General features: G+C 53.3%; 1 protein-coding gene and 1 long non-coding RNA gene across 3 annotated transcripts in view; one reads left to right on the forward strand and one right to left on the reverse strand.

Moving 5' to 3' along the window:
• PIK3R5 (phosphoinositide-3-kinase regulatory subunit 5) overlaps positions 1-9,128 on the reverse strand; it is a 72,453-nt gene extending 63,325 nt beyond the window's left edge. For both annotated transcript variants that reach the window (XM_008270735.4, XM_002718969.5), the window contains exon 1: positions 8,992-9,128. The gene's annotated coding sequence lies outside the window, so the exon portion shown is untranslated. The remainder of the gene's footprint in view (positions 1-8,991) is intronic.
• Positions 9,129-9,199: 71 nt separating this feature from the next.
• On the forward strand, positions 9,200-19,744 carry LOC108178515 (uncharacterized). The gene is made up of 3 exons (XR_011383661.1): positions 9,200-9,354; positions 18,812-19,239; positions 19,343-19,744. It is a non-coding gene; the product is annotated as an uncharacterized lncRNA (long non-coding RNA).
• The last annotated feature ends 330 nt before the right edge of the window (positions 19,745-20,074 follow it).

The following is a 20,074-nucleotide window of genomic DNA, read 5'->3' on the forward strand; positions in this document are numbered from 1 at the left end:
GTGGAGAGGGGACCACAGGTGAGAGTGCTGAGCTTCAGGTGCTACGGACATCACAGAGGAAGCAGCAGGCTGGCGAAACGCCCCTAGGATTTGCCAGCGCAGAGCCACCCAACACGGCAATGTGGGCTGGAGGAGAGGTTGCTGCCACTGTGTCCGCATCAGGGACTTGGGGTGCCCAGGAGGGAAGCAGCAGGGCCCTTCTCTGCTTAGCCGTCACAGCGGCTCTGAAAAGGCTATACTCGGTGAGCAGGCTTTGAAAACCCAGGGTGGGGGTGGGGGTGGGGGTGGGGGTGGGCTGGGGCTGGGCGGAGGAGGGGGGTCAGCATTATTATGTCCATTTGGCTCAGAGGGAAAGAGGCAGCAGGCACAGGGGCAGCGGCCACAGCCCCCTCCTCTCCCGCTGCAGCCTGCCTATCGCACCACAGCCCTGGTGCACATTCATAAACCCAGGAGAGCTCGCAGCTTCTAGCTGTTTCAAAGTGAAACTCCCAACACGTCTACAGAAGTGAATGCAAAACCCAAGGCCCCAGGAAACACCGGCCCAAAGCCCCCAGCAGGAGCAGAGCCTGTCTGTCCCCAGCTCCACCCCCAGCAGCTGGTCTGAGACAGCCACAGAGGACGGCGATTTGGAAATGGCTCAACTTGTGTATCTCACCGAGCGTTAAAGGGAGCCAGGAGCGAGAGACACCCAGAAAAACCCAGGCTCCCAGCATAGGAGAGAAAGAGAGAGACAGAGAGCACTCCATCCACTGGTTCGTTCCTCAGATGCCCACAACAAAGCCAGGAGCCGGGACCACGATCCGGGTCTCCCTCGTGGGCGGCAGGAATCCAGTTCCTTGAGCCATCACTGCTGCCTCCCAAGGTGTGCATGAGCAGGAAGCTGGAGTCCAGAGCCAGAGGCAAGCATCAAAGCCCGGTGCTCCAGTGTGGGCGTCTTTAAGTGATCTGCCTTGGGTCAACCACCTTAGACCAGCATAGGCTCCCAGCCAATGCAGATCTCCATCCAGTAGGAGCTGAACATCTCTCTCTCCACAGACAGCTACGGCTTCCTAACACCCAAGGTGCCTCTGCTCTGGGGGAGTGGTTTTTTTTTTTTTTTTAATTCTTATTTATTCATTTAAAAGGCAGAGTTACAGAGAACAGAAATATCTTCCATTGCTTGTTCACTCTCCAAATGGTCACAATGACTGGGGCTGGGCTGAAACTAGGAGCCTACACCTCCATCCAGGTCTCCCATGTGGGTGGCAGGATGAGGCCCAGGCACTCAGGCCATCTTCCGCTGCTTTCCCAGGTGCCTTAGCAGGGAGCCAGATCAGAAGCAGAGCAGCCGGGACTCGAACCGGCACCCGTATGGGATGATGGCATCACAGGTGGCAGCTTAACCCACTGTGCCACAATGCCACTCCCTCCCCCCCCAACACTGAACTTCTTACACTCAAACTATGTTCTCTGAGTGACCAACATACACCCATTCAGCCACAGCCACCTCGACTTGGAGAACCAGAGACATTTAGAAACAGGCTGTCTCATCTCTGTTCTCACAGCAAACACCCCCCTCACTGGGGCGCTCACTACAGTACAGCCACGTGTTCCAGTGTTGGTCTGCTCCGAGTTTCCCTAGGATCTCTCCAAGTCCCCACTGCGAGCTGGAGTCCATTTCCTTACACTCCAGTTCCTGGAGGATGATCCCACGAAGGTCTTCACTGTTTCTAAAAGACGCTGCCTTGCAAACACCCGAAGATGGATACGGCTTCGCTCCTGCCTCCTCTTCTTAGAGAAAGATGTCTCCACGCCTTTCATCGTCTCATAGGATGTCACCGCCATCTTGCTCCCCTTCTCCAGGTCTAAGGTGGTTGACCCAAGGCAGATCACTTAAAGACGCCCACACTGGAGCACCGGGCTTTGATGCTTGCCTCTGGCTCTGGACTCCAGCTTCCTGCTCATGCACACCTTGGGAGGCAGCAGTGATGGCTCAAGGAACTGGGTTCCTGCCGCCCACGAGGGAGACCCGGATCATGGTCCCGGCTCCTGGCTTTGTTGTGGGCATCTGAGGAACGAACCAGTGGATGGAGTGCTCTCTGTCTCTCTCCTTCTCCCCATTTTTCTGCTTCTCCAATAAATGGATTTTTTAAAAACATTTTTAAGGGGCTGACCAGCATCCCCCATACAGGCAGCTCTGGAGGGATCCACCCAGTTCAGTGCAGCCGGGGCCTTCCCATCAGCCACAGGACACAAAGTAAGGACTGCTGGGACTCACAGCTGACTGTTGGAAGCCACGTGTCAAAGACGACTCCCGGGCATCGCGTGGGGACACTGTGGTTTCTAGGGGTGATCCTGGAGGGACTGGGGAGGGGGGAGATGGCTTGGGGTGTAGAAAGCTGAGACTCCAGCAGCGGAGGCCCTCCCACCAGAGCTGCTGTTCTCTCAACATTCCAGGAACATTCCAGAAAGTCCACCTTCTCTGCAAGCTGGCCCAGGGTGAAAAGGAAGCACTCCCCAAAGCACTTTGCAAAGCCAGCCTATCGGAAACCGGCACAGGGGCAGCATCGTGGTGTAGCAGGTTAAGCTGCAGCCTGAGATACTGGCACGCCCTATCAGAGTGCTGGTTCAAGTCCCGGCTGCTCCACTTCCCATCCAGCTCCCTGCTGATGCACCTGGGAAGCAGCAGAGGATGGTCCAAGTGCTTGGGCCCCTGCTGCCCATGTGGGAGACCCAGATGGAGTTCCTGACTCTTGGCTTCAACCTGGCCCAGCCCCTGTTGTTGCAGCCATTTGGGGGATGAGCCAGCAGATGGAAAATCAACCTCTCTCTCATTCACATAAATAATAATAAATATTTTTAAAAAAACAACTGGCAACACAGAGGAGGAACGCAGGGCGAAATGACTTGTGCACAGAGATGCAAACATTCTGAATGCGGTCACAGAATAAAACACCTGGGTCGAACTGAGTTTAGTCCAGAAACACACTAAGGAGGGCTCAGTTCACAGACACCAATAGCAGGCTGTGTCACATCATTCATCTCGAGGCAAAAAAACACACACAAGAATATCCTAGAAAATGCTTTAAAAAGTACTGGGTGGAGCCCAGTGCTGTGGCATAGAGGGTAAAGCCACCGCCTGCAGTGCTGGCATCCCATATGGGCACTGGTTCCAGTCCCGGCTGCTCCACTTCTGATCCAGCTCCCTGCTATGGCCTGGGAAAGCAGTGGAAGATGGCCCAGGTCCTTGGGCCCCTGCACCCATGTGGGAGACTCGGGAGAAGTTTCTGGCTCTTGGCTGTGGATGGACCCTGCCCCGGCCATTATGACCATTTTGGGAAGTGAAGCAGCAGATGGAAGAACTCTCTTTCGCTCTCTGTCTCTGCCTCTCTGTAACTCTGCCCTTCAAATAAACAAACAAACTTAAAAAAAAAAAAAAAAAAGAGGTATTGGGCAATCTTAGCATCCATTCATGCTTCTAAAGTAAAAATGAGGAACTAGAGAGCACTTCCTCCACACAGGGCACTCTGCTTCAAGACACAGCCCTGCAGAACAGCGACCAAGCTCACCAACAAACAGCCAAGGCCGCCGGGCCGCTGCTCAGCCGCTGCTGTTGGTGAGAACAGCCTAAGACTCCACTGGTAAAGGCAAGGCCCTCTCGTCCCTTTGGACATGGACTGAAATCCAAACTCGATGAGCAGTCCCGAAAGTATGCCCATTGCCATGGCCCCGGGTCAGGGAGTGAGGCACCCAGTGCACCACCCTGAGTTCTCACTACCGAGTCACCAGGGATGTCCTCCATGGGATTCTCATCCGCTCCCCCCCCCCAACCCCCTGCTTCTGATTCTGACAACAGCTGGGCGGAGCAGTTTCTAGAGCAGGAGTCACTAACTAGGATTCATTGGTGGACTGTAAGGGTGGGAGAAGACGCTGAAATTCTATGCAGCATTTGAAACAGGGAGGGTGCGAGAGTGAGAGCATGGAGGCGTGCATCATGTTCTCACGTACGTGGGTGCTCATGCATTTTCTTTTTTAAGAGTTTAAGAGGCAGAGAGAGAGAGAGGTCTTCCATCTTCTGGTTCACTCCCTGAATGGCCACAATAGTCAGAGCTGGACCAATCCAAAGCCAGGAGCTTCTTCCAGGTCCCCCAAGCAGGTGCCGGGGCCCGTGCACTTGGGCCATCTTCTACTGCTTTTCCAGGCTACTTGCAGGGAGCTGGATCAGAAGTGGAGCAGCCGGGACTCAAACCAGAGCCCATATGGGGTGCTGGCACCACAGGCAGATGCTTAGCCTACTATGCCATGGTGCCAGCCCCTTCCATCACATTTTCGAAGGGGTCCACTCTGTCTGGACAGCTGCCTTAGCGGATCTACCTTAACTGATGCACACAGCACACGGGGGAGGCTGGCTGTTCCGGCCAGGATGAATGGAGGTAGCCGTGTGCAGACAGACCTGGCCACGGTCCAAACCACTATGCCGTTGGGGCGCAGCTGCTCAGGCACGTGTCTGCAGAGGCGTCCCCGATCGGGGAGGAAGACGGTGTTGGGAGCTGAATGGGGGGCTTCTCGGATGCCACGGGACGCCTGGATCTCCAAGAGGAGTGGCTCCTAAGAGGCAAGGAGTTTTCCGCGGATGGGGACTCCCTTAGCTGATGATGGAGACGCACAAAGGCAGAGGATCCCTAGCCAAATGCGTGAGCTGTGAAAAGGTAAAGTGCGGAGCGGAGGAGGTGAATGGTAGAGGCTAAGCGGGGCCGCGGAAAGCACCAGCACCTCACACCCACCCAACCTACAGGTGGGAAAACTGACACCCAGATAGGCCCGTGGCTCTGCCAACATCCACGGCTAGGAGCGGAGGGGTCAGGCCAGTCCACAGGACACAGAAGCCTGGATGCCTCCTTCAGCCCTCACGCTGCAGCCCCGCCCGGGGAGGAAACCACACAAGCTCATTTGCCTAGGTCAACAACTGCATGGCACGCTCGGGAGGACACGAAAATGAAAAGCACACCCCTCCCTCCTGGCCCCACCCCAGCGCCCCCCACCCCCACCTCCTGAGTCCTGGCGGCTCCCACCGCGGTGTGCCTGGGGGTTTCCTGGCCACAGCGTGGCCACAGCTGTGCTCTACCTGGGCAGACCCTGCACAGAGGCCACGGAAAGCACAGCAGGGACAGAGGAGCAGGTGTTCAGGCTCTGGAGGAGGGAAGGGGTTGAGGAGGGCTCCAGAGGATGGGGCTTGAGCTGGGAAGGGCAATCTGGGAAGAAGGAACAGCACATGCGAAGGCACAGAGGAAGCAGCAGGGGTGGATCTGGCTGCCCATGTGAATGGGGGATGGGGCATCACTGCGTTTGTCATCTCACATCACCATGGCAGCGGGACAGAGGCGGAGCCTGGGGACAGGAGTCTTCCAGGGATGCCCTGTAGCCCATAGTCTAGCAACCCAGTTGGCAGACTCCAGGAGGACCTGCTGTGCCCCAGAAGTCACCACTTCTCCGCCCTCGCTGGCCCCAGCCTCCTCCTGGGTATACCTCGCTGTGGCTGTCTCACTTATCTAGAAGCCAGATTCCCTTAACTATCCAGAATCCAGAAATAGACAGACATATAACACACTTCACGCCCAGAGCCGTGCCCTGCAGGGCAAGCACTCGACCTGAGCAGGCTGTTGCTTAGATTTGGTCATCTCAGATCAAGAGCAGACGCTGGGGGGGGGGGGGGGGGGAGGCAGGTGGCATTGCAGGTAAAGCTGCCACCTGCAGTGTGAATATCCCATATGGGTCCCCGCTGCTCCACTTCTGATCCAGCTCTCTGCTATGGCCTGGGAAAGCAGCAGAAGATGGCCCAAGTCCTTGGGTCTCCGCGCCCACATAGGAGACCTAGAAAAAGCTCCTGACTTCAGCTCAGCTCAGCTCCAGCCCTTGTGGCCATTTGGGGAGTGAACCAGTGGATGGAAGACCTCCTTCTCTGCCTCTGCCTCTCTGTAGTTCTGCCTTTCAAATAAATTAATAAAATAAATTAATAAATCTTTAAAAAAAAAAAGAGAGAGAGAGAGAGAGCAGACTTTTTTTAAGTGGGGTTAACCCAATTCCAGCACTTTCCAACCGTGTGGCCCCAACCCTCAGCTTCCTTGCACTGAAAATGCAGGCAGATGCAGCTGTGAAAATTAAACACGAAGTTCTCAGCCCAGTACCCAACACCGTGCAATCACAGCCAAGGGGAGAAAAAGGCCAAAAACAAAGATGAGAGAGAACACCAAAAATCTCCTCGGAGTAGAGCCAAGGTGCATAAGACAAAGGCGCACCAGAATCACCAACATGTCAGGAGACAGCCCAGTCACACCCCGGGTGCAGGATGCATGATGGCCAGCAGCCCGATTCGCAGAGAGCTCCTCTAAAACCAGATCTGACAGAAAGTTCTGGCACTTGGCAGTGAGACCTGGGCAAAATGCTGCGTGCACAGGATGAGAATGGAAGCAGTCTGTGTGTACCCCCAGAGCACACCCCCAACTCTGAAAGAAATGCAGGGTGTGGAATGGAATCTAAGAGGCCACCAACAACGAGACGGGTGCCCCCAAGAGCTGGCGCTGTGTCGTAGTAGGCTAAGCCTCCACCTGCAGCATCGGTTTGCATCCCAGCTGCTCCACTTCCGATCCAGCTTTCTGCTGTGGCCTGAGAAAGCAGCAAAGATGGCCCGAGTGCTTGGGCCCCTGCACCCACGTGGGAGACCCAGAAGAAGCTCCTGGCTCCTGGCTTCTGATCAGCCCAGCTCCGGCTGTTGTGGCCATCTGGGGAGAGAACCAGCAATTGGAAGAGCTTTCTGCCTCTCCCTCTCTCTAATGCTGCCTCTCAAATAAATAAAAAAGAAAAGAAAAGGTAGAAAGAAAGAAAGGCACCCAAAGACTATTGCCAATTACAAACCATCAGATGTCAGGGTAAGACACACTTTGGGTGTCAGTGCTCTTAAAACCTGAGAACACATCCATCCCCAAACCAACGAAACAGCCTTGTACATCCTCTTCCCTTTGGGACACAGCGAGCTGGGTTCCTCCTTCTGCCTCCCCGCACCTCCCCTCTAGTCCAGAAGCTCCAACTAAACACCCCCACCGCCACCCCCACACCTGCTGGTGATCACTCTTCCCCGCCCTCCCCGGTAAACTGATTTCAGCTTTCAGCCCCATCAGCTGAGACCAAAAAGGGCTGTGGTTCACAGGGGTCCCAGAGGGCTCAGCCCCCTGGGATGAGGCTCTTTCAACAGAGGCCAAGTGGGTTCAGCTCCAGCGCTCGGCTGCACCCATGCTGGGGCTGCCAAACTCCACGCTATCCTAGGGGAAAGACTTGGGCACTTCTCTGGCCGCAGCAGGAACTTGGGTCCAAGGCTACCCTGGGATGGAGGAGCAGCCTCCACTCCAAACGCACTCATCACCCAGAACCTTCGGTTAGCGCCCACTGGATTACTCTTGAAAGAAACAAAAGGTGCTGTGTGGGAGGGAGGAAGAGGAGGCAGAGGCAGAGGCACTCCTGCTTCCCCTGCAGCATGGGGGGGGGGGGAGACCACAAGCATCCCCCATCCGAGCTGGAGACAAGAGGATGGGGGTTCTTAAAACCGCAGCACACAGCACCCTCAAGCCTTCCTGTAGCCCAAAGCAGGAAGACGAATGGACACCCCCCCCCCCCCGCAAAAAAGCTGTCTTCTTTGTCTCCCATAGGCCCCTCACTGGAGACACACACCACGCTCGGGAAGCAAGGGAGCCCTGGATGCCCACTCTCTTGTTCTACAACTATTCACACACCTGCCCTCATCACCCTCATCCATTGACCTTGCCATGCAAGGTCAGAGCCCATCTCACAGCTCAGGAGACTGGGGCTGGGAGAGGGGCAGTGAGAGACTGACAGTCACACAGCCCTGCCTGGCTGGGACTCACGTCCCTCCTCCCCACCACGCAGGGTGCCTAAGTGCTGGCTCTGGCGTCATCACCTAAGGAGCCTAGGAAAACTTCTCCCAACTACCATTCCAGACTGCTGCCGGGCTGGAGCCTAGGGAATGTGGGTTTTCACAAACACAGCAAGTGTTGGCAGCTGTGGGAGCCCCGGCTGCCCCAGGTGGTCTCCACAGAGGAGGAGGGACAGCGTGCAGCAGACCTCCACGTTTTCAAAAACCCGAATTATAAGGTAGGTTTGTTTGGATGCAAAAATGTTTTGAAATCCATGCTTATAGTTTTTTTCCCTAAGACACATTTCCCGAGACCTCTTCAAAGACCCCTTCTGGGAGGGAGGGGTCAGTAATCGGAAGGGACCTCCCAGGCTGACTTGGCCTATTTTCAAGTCCTCCTGTGCCTACCCACTACCACCACCACCACCTCCTTCTCCTCCTCCTCCTCTTCCTCCTCCCCCGCAGGAGTCTGCTTACTTCACACCACATCCTGCAGCTTTCATGTCGCCTGCCTTCTCCTACGACCCCCACTTCTCGCGAGCATACCCCCAGGCCTGGGATGGCTCCGGGCGCGCACGCACACACGTGCCAACACCCGTGCCGTCTTGTGAGGACTCCCAGAGTGCAGACCCACACCCTCAGACGGACAGAGCCTGCCTGCCGCACCCACCGTGCACGCCCGGCTCGCTAGCAAGGGGTAGTAGGCTCCATGCCCCCCCACCCCAAGCCTTCCAGGTCCTGGTGGCCAAGGACCTCTGACTCCGGTGCGCCCCGGAGAGGGTGCTAAGCCCAAGCTGGGGTTGGGGGTGGGCTGGCTCCTGGACCCCACGACGCAGGCAGGAAGGCTGCAGGAGCGCCCGGCCGCGCAGAGGCGTCCGGGAGTGGCCACCTGGACGGCAATGGACGGTCTCCGGGATGCCCCTTCCGGGTCCCGGCTGACCGAGAGGGCTAGTGCTGGCCCTCTCCACCGAGCCCGAAGGCAGCAGCACCTGTGCAGGACACCTGCTGCCGCGGCTTCTCCCCGACAGCCCGGAGCCTGCTCCCGCTCTGCCACCGCCGCCCAGCCCAGCCGCCCGACCCCCACACACCTGCAGTCCCCACCGGGCGCCGAGCCCCTCTCCAGCGACGACTCCCTGCGCTTCGGGTCGGGACCACCGCGCCCGGCTGGAGCGGCGCGGCCAGTCCCAGCATCAGTCCCGTCCGCCGCTCGGGGGTGGGGCGAGGCGCTATGGGCGGGTCCTTGAGGAGGCGTGGCTTGCCGCTCTCCGGCCTCTGCCGCCACCTGGTGGAGGGGCCGTGTCAGTTAGGTGCCCGACCGGCCCGGGTGTGCCAGGAATCCCGCCCCGGAGCCCGCAGAGTATCTGGAAGCCCTGTCGGACCCAGGCAGGTGCAGGGCTATGGCCGGTGGACTTCAGTGCCGGGCACCAGCGATGCCCCAAGAATAAAGCGAGGTTCGGGGGACCCCGGGCGGGGGCGGGAGGTGAGGGCGGAAACCTGGCTTTGGCCCCCCGCAGGAGGAGTGGGCGGAGCCGGGGGAGGCTTGGGGTGGGGGCTTCGGGGAAGGAGGAGAAAGGGGAAGCTCCGACGAGCTGCTTCCTCCTCTCGCTGCGACTCGGAGCCCCACTTCCTCCTCCTACTTCTATTTTCTTTGGGTTCTCTTAACCCTTAAAATGTCTGCACCCCTGCTGGGCAGAGCAGACCTTGAACCTCACCCTGATGCAGGAACCTTCCTGGGAGTGCCGCTCCTGCAGCCTCCGGTCCGACCTGGCGCCAGACTCGCTGTCACCCTGCTGGGTCCCTCCTTCCCTGGGAAGCAGGTGGGGTCCCCGCCTCCAAGGCCGAGGTCCTATTCTTGCCTCCCCTCCCAGCCTCCCTAGCCGACACTTAGAAATGGAGGGACGCCTCAGCGAATCCCAGAAGCGAATGCCTGGCCTTGTACCTCAGTTTCCCCACTTGCAAAACAGGGGTCCGAAGGGTGATTGCAGCACAGGCAGGCCTTGTGCTGAAAGACTGGGAGCTTCGTTTTAGGGCTACCGAGGGGGCAGAGCTGAGAGCCCCACCTTTACAGTCCCACTGTCACCTGAGCAGAGTGACCTGGGAGACACCCCTGAGGTCACAGCACTTGGTACGGGGGGCGAGAAGTAGAGGCAGCTTCCCAGGGAGGGGAGGAGGAAGGGCTGGAGCTGTTGGGGGTCGAGGACAGAGAGGCAGGAACGATGCGGGGTGGCCCAGCGCCCGGTGCTACAGACGCTGCTGGAGCGAAGTGGCCGAGCATCCCAGGAGCCAGCTTGGTCCGCTCAGAGATGGGCATTCCCTTCTCCACCAGCAGTGTCAGATTGAGCTGGCGTGTTTGTTGTGTTCCATCCATTTGAGAGGCAGACACCAAACATGATCTACCATCCACTACTTCGCTCCCCACCCCCACCCCCAAATGCCTGCAACAGCCAGAACTGGACCAGGCTGACGCCAGGAGCTGGGAACTCCAGCCGAGTGTCCCACGTGGGTGGCAGGAAACCAATGACTTGAGGCGTCTCCTGCTGCCTCCTTGGGTCTGAATTAGCAGGGAGCTGGAGTCAGGAGCTGGAGTGGGGTATCAAACCCAGGTACTCCAATACGGGTTGGGGGGAGGGGAATCCTAACTGGCATCTTAAGTAGCCAGATGTCTGCATTGAGTTTGCATGTGATTCTGCCCTCCAGCACAGCTCCACCTGTGCCTCCCTGACCCTAATTGGCGGAGCTGATGGGTACCAGCCTGCCAGCAACAGTGATCGCACTCACGCTCCTGAGAGCGGCACCAAAGACTCAAAGCACCTGTCACTCATTAGGCACCTGTTCCACAGCGAGCCCTGCAGCTCTGCTGCTGTGTTAGGATTTCTGTTTGCCTTTCTCTCTCTGTGTCATCATTCTCCTTTCCCCTCCTAATGTTTTCAGAGAGGAGTCTGCCCAAGCGCCACTTCCTCCTCGTGCGTTTGTTCCTCAACGCTCTGAAATAAGGTCACCAGGAAAACCCCAGACGTCAACCCGAGTGTCCTGTTTTCTTACCTCCCCATTGACTCACCTTTCCCTGAATATGCCCCCCTTGCCTGCTGAGCTGGTGTCCCTTTTGGCCAAGATTTTGTTGTCTTTTTCTGGTTTTCTTTTCTGCTTCTCTTCTCCCTGGGCCATCTCAGCTGTTCCCACCCTGCTGATCCCTCCCAAGTCTGTAACTCTGGACTTCTCTTTCTAGCTCCAGACCTATAATGCCAAGTGCTTTCTGCACATCTGCCCCCAGGTCATCAATGCACAGGCACTGTAATCTCTCCAGGTCCCCAAATGAATTCCTCACCTTGCCCTTAAATCAGGTCTCTTGCCTTCCCTATCTCAGTGGGCAGCTGTACTGTCCACCCAGTTTCACACTAGGAAATGCGCTATACATGTCCACAATACATGTCCAACTCATGTCCACAATAAAGAACTCCTACAGGTTAAAATAATTTTAAAACAGGCAAGGGGGCCGGTGCCATGGCTCACTTGGTTAATCCTCCACCTGTGGCGCTGGCATCCCATATGAGTGCTGGGTTCTAGTCCCGATTGCTCCTCTTCCAGTCTGGCTCTCTGCTGTGGCCCGGGAGGGCAGTGGAGGATAGCCCAGGTGCTTGGGCCCCTGTACCTGTGTGGGAGACCAGGGGGAAGAACCTGGCTCCTGGCTTTGGATAGGTGTAGCACCGGCCATAGTGGCCATTTGGGGAGTGAACCAATGGAAGGAAGACCTCTCTGTCTTGCTCTCTCACTGTCTGTAACTCTACCTGTCAAATAAATAAAACAAGCAAAAGCCATGAGCTCCACAAAAGAAGATATCCAAAAGGCCAATGAGCCATACAAAAGGATGCTCAACATCCTTCGGTCATCGACAAAGAGCAAACTGAAGCCACGACCTATCCCAGACCCTGGCCGGTGCACGGCTGTGGCCGGAGGACAGCCGCTCTCCAAGAATAAAGTGAGGTTCGGCCAGCAGGGCTGAAGCATATGTTTGCCCAAAGGAGTGGGTGGAACAGTGGGTGCGTGAACCAATGGAACAGACTCTCAAACAAAAATGCAAATACAACTTTGTTTACAGAAGAAATTACAAGCTGAGATGAAGCAGCATTTCTGGCTTGCAAAGCGTAAAGCTCCATGGAGACAGTGAGCAAAGGAGTGGGAGCCGAGGGAAGCTGAGCGTGTGAATTAGGGCACAACTGGGGAACGTGCGCTAGGATTCAGAGGAGAAAGGGGGAAGATGGAAAAAGCATGGAGACCCAGGACAGGGACTGAGACAAAGCCTGTGGCAGACCACCTTGTCTTCTGAACACAGATTTCCCACCACAACTACAAATCTAAACTTTCCTAGGGAGACGTCAGGGACCCAAAAATGACTTAAGAAAAGACACATTTGAACAAGCCCGTAATGACTTCCATCACATTTTCGGAGGACAGAATTGCACGATGCTTTAAAAACTGGCGGCAGTGAAGAGTAGACTGTGTTGGGCTTTGTGTAGGAAAGAGGGAATGGAAGGAAAATACACATGCATCCATTCATTTGGGCAAGAAGAAACACAGGAGGAATAAAGAAGAAATTGAGGAGGAGGTGAGTGTTTGGTCAAGTAGTTGAAATGTCCACATCTCAACCACAGTGCGTGGATTTGATGCCTGGTCCTGGTGCCTGACTCCAGCTTCCCATGCTGCAAACCCTGGGAGGCAGCAGCCATGACTCAAGGATTGGGTCCCTGCCACCCACGTGGGAGACCTGGATTGCGTTCCTGGCTCCTGGCTTCAGCAAGCCCCAGCTATGCAGGTATCTGGGGAGGGAACCAGTGGATAGGAGTTCTCTCTTTGTATCTCTCTCTATGTCTTTTTCTCTGTAGCTTTCTATCTCTCTGTAGCTCTCTATCTCTATATCTCAACTTTAAAAAAACTAGTAAGATTGGTCCCCTACAGTAGGTAAACAGAGATCGAAAGAATGGAGGCACCGGAGCAGAGACAGAAGGAAAGGGAGAAATTATAATTCTCTGGGTGTGCTTATTTTCTATAATTCTGATCCTGGGACCTGGGATCGTGTTTCATGTATCACCAGCGGGCTCCAACCCCCCACATAAGTCATTAAAATCCATCAGGATATGGTGGAAACCCAAACTGGAAGACAAACATCACAAATGAACCCAACTCTGTTGCAAATGAGTGATATAACAGTACTGAGAAGGGTGGTGACAGAACAAACTCAAGTCTCTTAGGAAAACCTTATTTTGTTTCTTTTCCTCTTTTTTTTTTTTTTATTTCTTTGGGTTTTGTTTTTTGAAAGGCAGAGAAACAGAGATCTTCCACCTGCTGGTTCCCTCCCCAAATGCCCACAACAGCCAGGGTTGGGCCAGGTTAAAGCCAGGAGCCAGGAACTCTATCTAGATCTCCCATGTGGGTGGCAGGGGGCCCAAGCACTCGAATCATCATCTACTACTGCCCAGGGTATGGAGTAGCAGGAGGCTGGCCCAGAAGCAGAGGCGAGACTGGAACCCAGGCACTCTGACATGGGGTACGGGCATCCTCAGTGGTGGATTAACCTGCTCATCCTGAGCTGGTGGCAGAGCGCCCACCCCCCCGAAAACCCTATTTTGACTTCCTACTGCAGATCTAAAGATGAAAGGGAACGTGTGGTGTTGGTGTTGGTGTTGGTGTTGCTGCTGGAGCGACTGCTCTACTTTGGCAATTTTGTTTCTGACAGGGCTATAATGTAGCAATTTTTTTTTTTTGACAGGCAGAGTGGACAGTGAGAGAGAGAGACAGAGAGAAAGGTCTTCCTTTGTCGTTGAGCAAATAAGTGAATACATTGTAACAAAGGCCAGATTTCTCAGCATTGGCGGAAGCAGTTACAAATAAGGAAAAGTGGAGGGCTAGGATTAGTCTTATTGTAGTCGACTGAACTAGAGGGGTCGGTATGCACTTGTGGTTTGTTTGTAATTTTTATTTTTAATTCATTTGCTTGAGAGAAGAGAGACAAGAGACAGAGAGCTCTCATCTGCTAGTTGATTTCCCAAATGCCTGCAACAGCCTCTTGGGGCCAAAACCCAGAGCTGAGACCTTCACCTAGGTTTCCCAAGTGCGCGGGAAGGAGTCAGCTACCTGAGCCGACAGCAGTGCCTCCCAGGGTCTGTGTTGGCAGGAGCTGGAATTAGCAGACAGAGCTGGTACTGTGGTGTGGGACATAGGCAGCCTATGGTATCTCCAGATGCCTAGATAGCGGTGTGTGTGTACTTCCTACACTAATAGCCCACTAGCTTAGCTCCCAGATCGTGGTTTCTAATTATTTGCCGGTAAAAGGAGCCAGGGCACCTTAGAGAACTGGCTGAGTGGAGGGGTTGGGTCAGGGGGCGAACAAATGTATCTAGAGCATCTTGTGGTGCAGGAAAGGATAGAAGGGCTCAGAAAATGACCAGTGGGCGGGTGTTGTGGTGCAGTGGGTTAGGCCACCACTTGGGGGCCCTGCATCCCATATTAGACTGCTTGGTTCAAGTCCCAGCCCCTCTGCTTCCGATCCAGCTCCCTGGCTAAGTTCCTGGAAGGCAGCACACGGTGGCCCAAAGTATTTGGGTCCCTGCCACCCACATGGGAGATGCTGGATCCTGGCTTCAGCCTGGCCCAAGCCCAGCTGTTGTAGCCATTTGGGCAGCAAACCAGAGGGTGGAAGATATTCTCTCTCTCTCTCTCTCTCTCTCTCTCTCTCTCTCTCTCTCTCACACACACACACACACACACACAGAGAATCTTTAAAATAAGCAAATAATTTCTTTTTAATGGCTGAGGCTTGAGGCTGGTGGTGTAGTGCAGTGGGTTAGGCCACTGCTTGTGATGCCAGCATCCCATATCAGTTCTGGTTCAGGTCCCAGCTGTTCTGTTTCTGATCCAGCTGCCTGGCTAGCATGCCTGGGAAGGTGGCAGATGATGGCCTCTGGGATGGAGTTCCAGGCTCCTGGCTTTGGCCTAGACCAGTCCCAGCTGTTAACTATTTGGAGAGTGAATCAGGGGATGGATGATCTCTCTTTCCCTCTCTCCTCTCCCTCTCTCTTCCTCCCTCCTGCTCTCTACCTTTGTTTTTCTTTTTTTTTAAAGATTTATTTTATTTATTTGACAGGCAGAGATAGATAGATAGAGAGTGGTCTTCCTTCCGCTGGTTCACTCCCCAGATGACCACCATGGCCAGAGCTGTGTTGATCCGAAGCCAGGAGTCAGGAGCCAGGAGCTTCTTCCAGGTCTCCCACGTAGGGGCAGGGTCCCAAGGACTTGGGCCATCTTCTACTGTTTTCCCAGGCCATAACAGAAAGCTGGATAGGAAGAGGAGCAGCTGGGATTAGAACTGGGGCCCATATGGGATGCCAGTGTTTCAGGCCAGGGCATGAACCCACTGCACCACAGCGCTAGCCCCATGCTCTCTGCCTTTCAAATAAATAAATACATATTTTTTAAAATGACTGAGCCCTGTCAGAAGGCACAGAAACCAACTCAAAGGTGCCTCCAATCCAGAACACACTGAATAACACAGTAGTTAATCATAATGGCAAATTATAGCTTATAGAATAAATATCCAGGGCCGGTGCTGTGGTGAAGTAGGCTAAGCCTCTGCCTGCAGTGCCAGTATCCCATATGGGCACCAGTTTATGCCCTGGCTCCTGGCTTCGGATGGGCCCAGCTCTGGCCATTGCAGCCATCTGGGGAGTGAACCAGTGAGTGGAAGATGTTTCTCTCTCTCTCTCTCCCTCTCCCTCTCCCTCTCCCTCCTTCTTCTTCTCTCTGTAACTCTGCCTCTCAAATAGATAAAAAAAAAAATCTTAAAAAAAAATGAGTCCCTACAGACATAATAATTGAGTAAATAAACACATGGAGAAACAGAGATCTCCTTCCTTACAGTAGGATTCCAGTGAATACATGTGGAAGGAATGATGGAAATGACGACTTGGTTCACATCATGCTAATCATTTTTGCCAGCAAGAACTTCAGCGATGCCAAATGCCCTGGCCCAATTAGCGATGACACACGGGGCTGTGGGCTCAGTGCCTGCCATGTGGAAACCTATTCCACATGGTGGCTGCATTAGAAGGTGGGGTGTTGGGGGGTAATCCGGTCATGCGTGGGATCAGTTTCCTTGTTAAAGAGCTTCTGTGGTTAACCTCTCACCATGGGAGGACCCAGGAGGGCACCACCTTGGAGACACAGGCCCCCACCATGCACCAGACCCACCAGCACCTTCACCTTGGTTATCCCAGCTGCCAACACCAAGAGAAGGTGGAGTTTCTGGTGTGTAAACCACCAGCGTGTGGTATGTTTGTTTCAGCATCCCTAATAGATTAAGTCCAATGGGATATTCGCTTGGTCTCCCAGTAGCTCCTCCCCAGGGTCTTTCTGGTGACACAGGGAAAACAGATGCTGCAGATAGAAATCAGGCACTTGCTTCACCGCGTGAACAGTCACCATCATCTCAGCCTGGTGTAGTCGCACCATTCAGCCCGTGCGTGCACACACTGGGCAGGGCACACCATGTCTGTGGTGTTTCTGCCAAGCGGATCCAGCCTCAGCCTCCCTCCGGGGACCACCGCAGGCCAAGCCAGAGGGGGCTGCATTCTCCGGAATCATCAGGGAAACACAGGCACAAGCTGGTGTGCGACGCTTCCGTGTGATGAGCCAATGCAATTGGCTCCTGGACCAGAAACAGGATGTCCGTGAAGCCATTGGCAAGACTTGAATGAAATCTACAGATGAGTTAAGAGTAGTATATCGGTAGGAATCCCCTGATTTCAATAATGTATAATAATTTATGTATGTAATAATGTAAAATAATAATGTATGATGCTAGAATTAAAGGGTGAGGCTAAAAGGTTCACGGGATACCACGTTTGCAACTTTTTGGTGTAACTCCAAAAAGATTTCAGAATCTATTTCAGTGTATAAACACAAAAAGACAAAATTCAAGGTTGTAAATCTTAACTTTCAAAAACCTTCTCATTTGATTTTTATTTATTAACTTATCCAAAAAGCAGAGTGACAGAAACAGAGAGAAAGAGCAAGCGACAGAGATCTTTCAGCTGCTGTTTCACTCTCTCAATACCTGCAACAGCCAAGGCTGGGCCAGGTGGACAGCAGGAGCCGGGAACTCTGAGTCTCCCAGGTAGGTGGCAGGCACCAAGTCCACGGCCTCCCCAGGCACAAGAGCAGGAAGCTGGATTGGAAGCGGAGCAGCCAGGAAGCAAACCAGCGCTCAGAGGTGGGTTGTTGCCATTGCAAAGCACCACAACGCCTGCCCCTTCCCATTTCGTTTTAACCCAATCCTCAAAATTCAAAGGAAGGCTATGGGGGAATTCTTCTCTGTGAAGCAGATATAAAATCAGAAACAAAGTAAGTGGAAAGTGTGTCCAGCCTTTAATTGAAATAGTCATGTGCCGGAGCTGGGCCAATCCAAAGCCAGGAGCTTCTTCCATGTGGGTGCAGGGGCTCAAGCACGTGGACTATCTTCCGCTGCTTTCCCAGGCCATTAGCAGGGAGCTGAATCGGAAGTGGAGCAGCCAAGACATGAACCACGCCCACACGTGATGCTGTACCAGCTACATCACAGCACCAGCCCCTGGCTGCTCTGTTTCAGCTCCCTGCTAATGTGCCTGGGAAGGCGGCAGAAGATGGCCCAAGTACTTGGGCCCCTGCCCACCCATATGGGAGACCCAGATGGAGTTCCTGGCTCTTGGTTTCAACCTGGCCCAGCACTGGCTGCTGTTGCCATCTGGGGAGTAAACCAATAAACGGAAGCTCGCTCTCTCTATCTCTATGTCTGCCTTTCAAATAAATATAACACATTTTAAGAAAAGAAAAAGAAACTCAAGCATCCCACGGGCCAGGTAGGTCAGGCTCAAGGTCAGGATTGGAGCAGTGGCATGCCCTTGCTCCACTAGCCTCCTTCTAACAGCGTTGTGTAGATTCTGTGCCTCCTGAAATAAACCCTACTGAATCTCAGACTTCTGTCCTCCCAGATTGACGAGGTCTTCTTTCCCTTCCCAGCTTTTTCCGTATTCTCCAGGGATTTCTTCTCTGGTGGCATTCTCCGTCTGATTCTTTCAACAGACACACGTTGCATATTAAGCATGGAGGGAAAGTCTTCCCCTTCGCCATATGTTTCCTACATTTCTCTTGAAGCACAGAGCCATCTTGGTCTCTCTCTCTCTCTCTCTTTTTTTTTTTTCCCACATTTGCTGGAGATGCGATTACAAGAAATATTTCACTTTCACCCAGTTCTGTTCTAAGAAAAGCAATTGCACAAATACAAAAAAAAAAAAATTTAAAAAAAAACTGGCAACTGACCCTTGCCCCTAATGTCTGGGAAACAATGGGGCATGGAGACAAGGGGGCGGGGTTGGGATGCTAATGAAGGGGGCTCCCCACAGCCCTGTGGCTGTGCAGGACGGTTGTGGCCTGCTGGCAGTATCTTAGAAATTTTCAAGATGAACCGGAAACCCACCCCAGAATTCTTATCTGAAATCTGATTTTTACATGCAGGGAGTAATTCAAAACAGGATTTTAAACACTGCCCCCACTCCTCGTGCAGGCCAAGCTAGACCTGACCTCCTGGCTCTCAGCTGGAAACATCTGTTCTGTATTACACAGGTGGGGGCACGTGCCAGCAGAACCTGAGTTATTTCTGCTCTTGTGAACTAATGTGTTCCCCCCCCCAGATGGGAGACACTTGGTTTGTACAGAGTGATCGAGGTAGAGATTTATTAATGCTGTTCATCACATGGCTGGGACACAGGAGGGAAGCTGTAGAATCATCCTGATAAGATACCTCTGGAGAGAAATGTTAGGGACTAGGAATAAAAGGAGACTTTGTCAACAGGATAAATGATCTCTGTCTCAATCTGGCAGCCCGTAGATGGTGGATGGTGACCTGGCAATGAAGAACAGATGAATAACAAAGGCATTCCCATGAAGAGGAGGAGCAAAGCAAGGATGCTCTCATGGCGAATATCTGATCACTACTTGGAGAGAAATGAGAGGCACGCATGTATGAAGGAAAAGTCAAGTTCATCACCATTTGCAAATGATATGATTCATACTGGAGAAGTCCTAGCCAGTGGAACGAACGAATCGGGGAATTTAGTGCAGTGACTGGGCTCAGACATAAATATATAAAACTTATAATCAATGATGGCCAAATAGGAAGCAGAAAATAAAATAATTTATTCACCCAGCAGCAGCAACAACAAAAAGCCTAAGAACAGAATAGCTGGAATAGCCAAAACAATCCTGGAAAAGAAAAACAAATTCCATACCATGAAACTACAGAAATCAAGGTGAGGCGGCACTGGCATCAAGATAGGCATCTGTATCAGTGGTCTGAGCTGAGAATCCAGCATTAAAGCATTTATTGTCAACTGATTTTTTTTTTTTTGGCAGGGCACCAAGAGAACTCAAAGGGAGAAGGAACTGTCTGTTCAACAAATAGTGCTGAGACAACCTGGGTATCCATACGTGGAATGGTGAAATTGGATCCTTATCACGCACCACATAGAGAAATTAACTCAGGGGTCAGCACTGTGGTACAGCAAGTAAGCTCTGCTTGGGACTCTGGCATCCCTTATTGGAGGGCCAATTTGAGTCCTGGGTGTTCTGATACTGCTCCAGTTTCCTGCTAAAATGCCTGGGAAGGCAATGGATGATGGCTCAAGTAATTGGGCCCCCGCCACCCAAGAATGGAAAATCAATCTCTCTCTCTCCCTCTCCCTTTCTCCCTCTCTCCCTCTCTCCCTCTCTCTCTCTTCCTCTCTTTCCATTTCAAATAAATGAGTTTTAAAAAAAGGAACTTGCGCATGACTATTCATAATAGCTCGAAAGTGCAGCAGTGCAAACGTCATCAGCTGACAGAGTGAATAAACAAGATGTAATGTGTTAACAAAAAAGACTAGCATTGGTTGCAAAGAGATGTGAAATACCGACACGTGCCACAGTATGGATGAACCCTGAAAACATGCCAAGTGAGAGGAACCAGCCACCCGCGGCCACACATTGTATGATCCCATTTCATCTCAAGTATTCCTAACAGGTGGCTTCATATAGACTGAAAGTGAACTGGAGATGCCAAGGGCTGGGATGGTTGGGGGAAAACAGTAAATGCTAATGGGTATGGGT

This window comes from Oryctolagus cuniculus, chromosome 17, assembly GCF_964237555.1.
Source record: "Oryctolagus cuniculus chromosome 17, mOryCun1.1, whole genome shotgun sequence".
Classification (NCBI taxonomy): Eukaryota; Metazoa; Chordata; class Mammalia; order Lagomorpha; family Leporidae; genus Oryctolagus; species Oryctolagus cuniculus.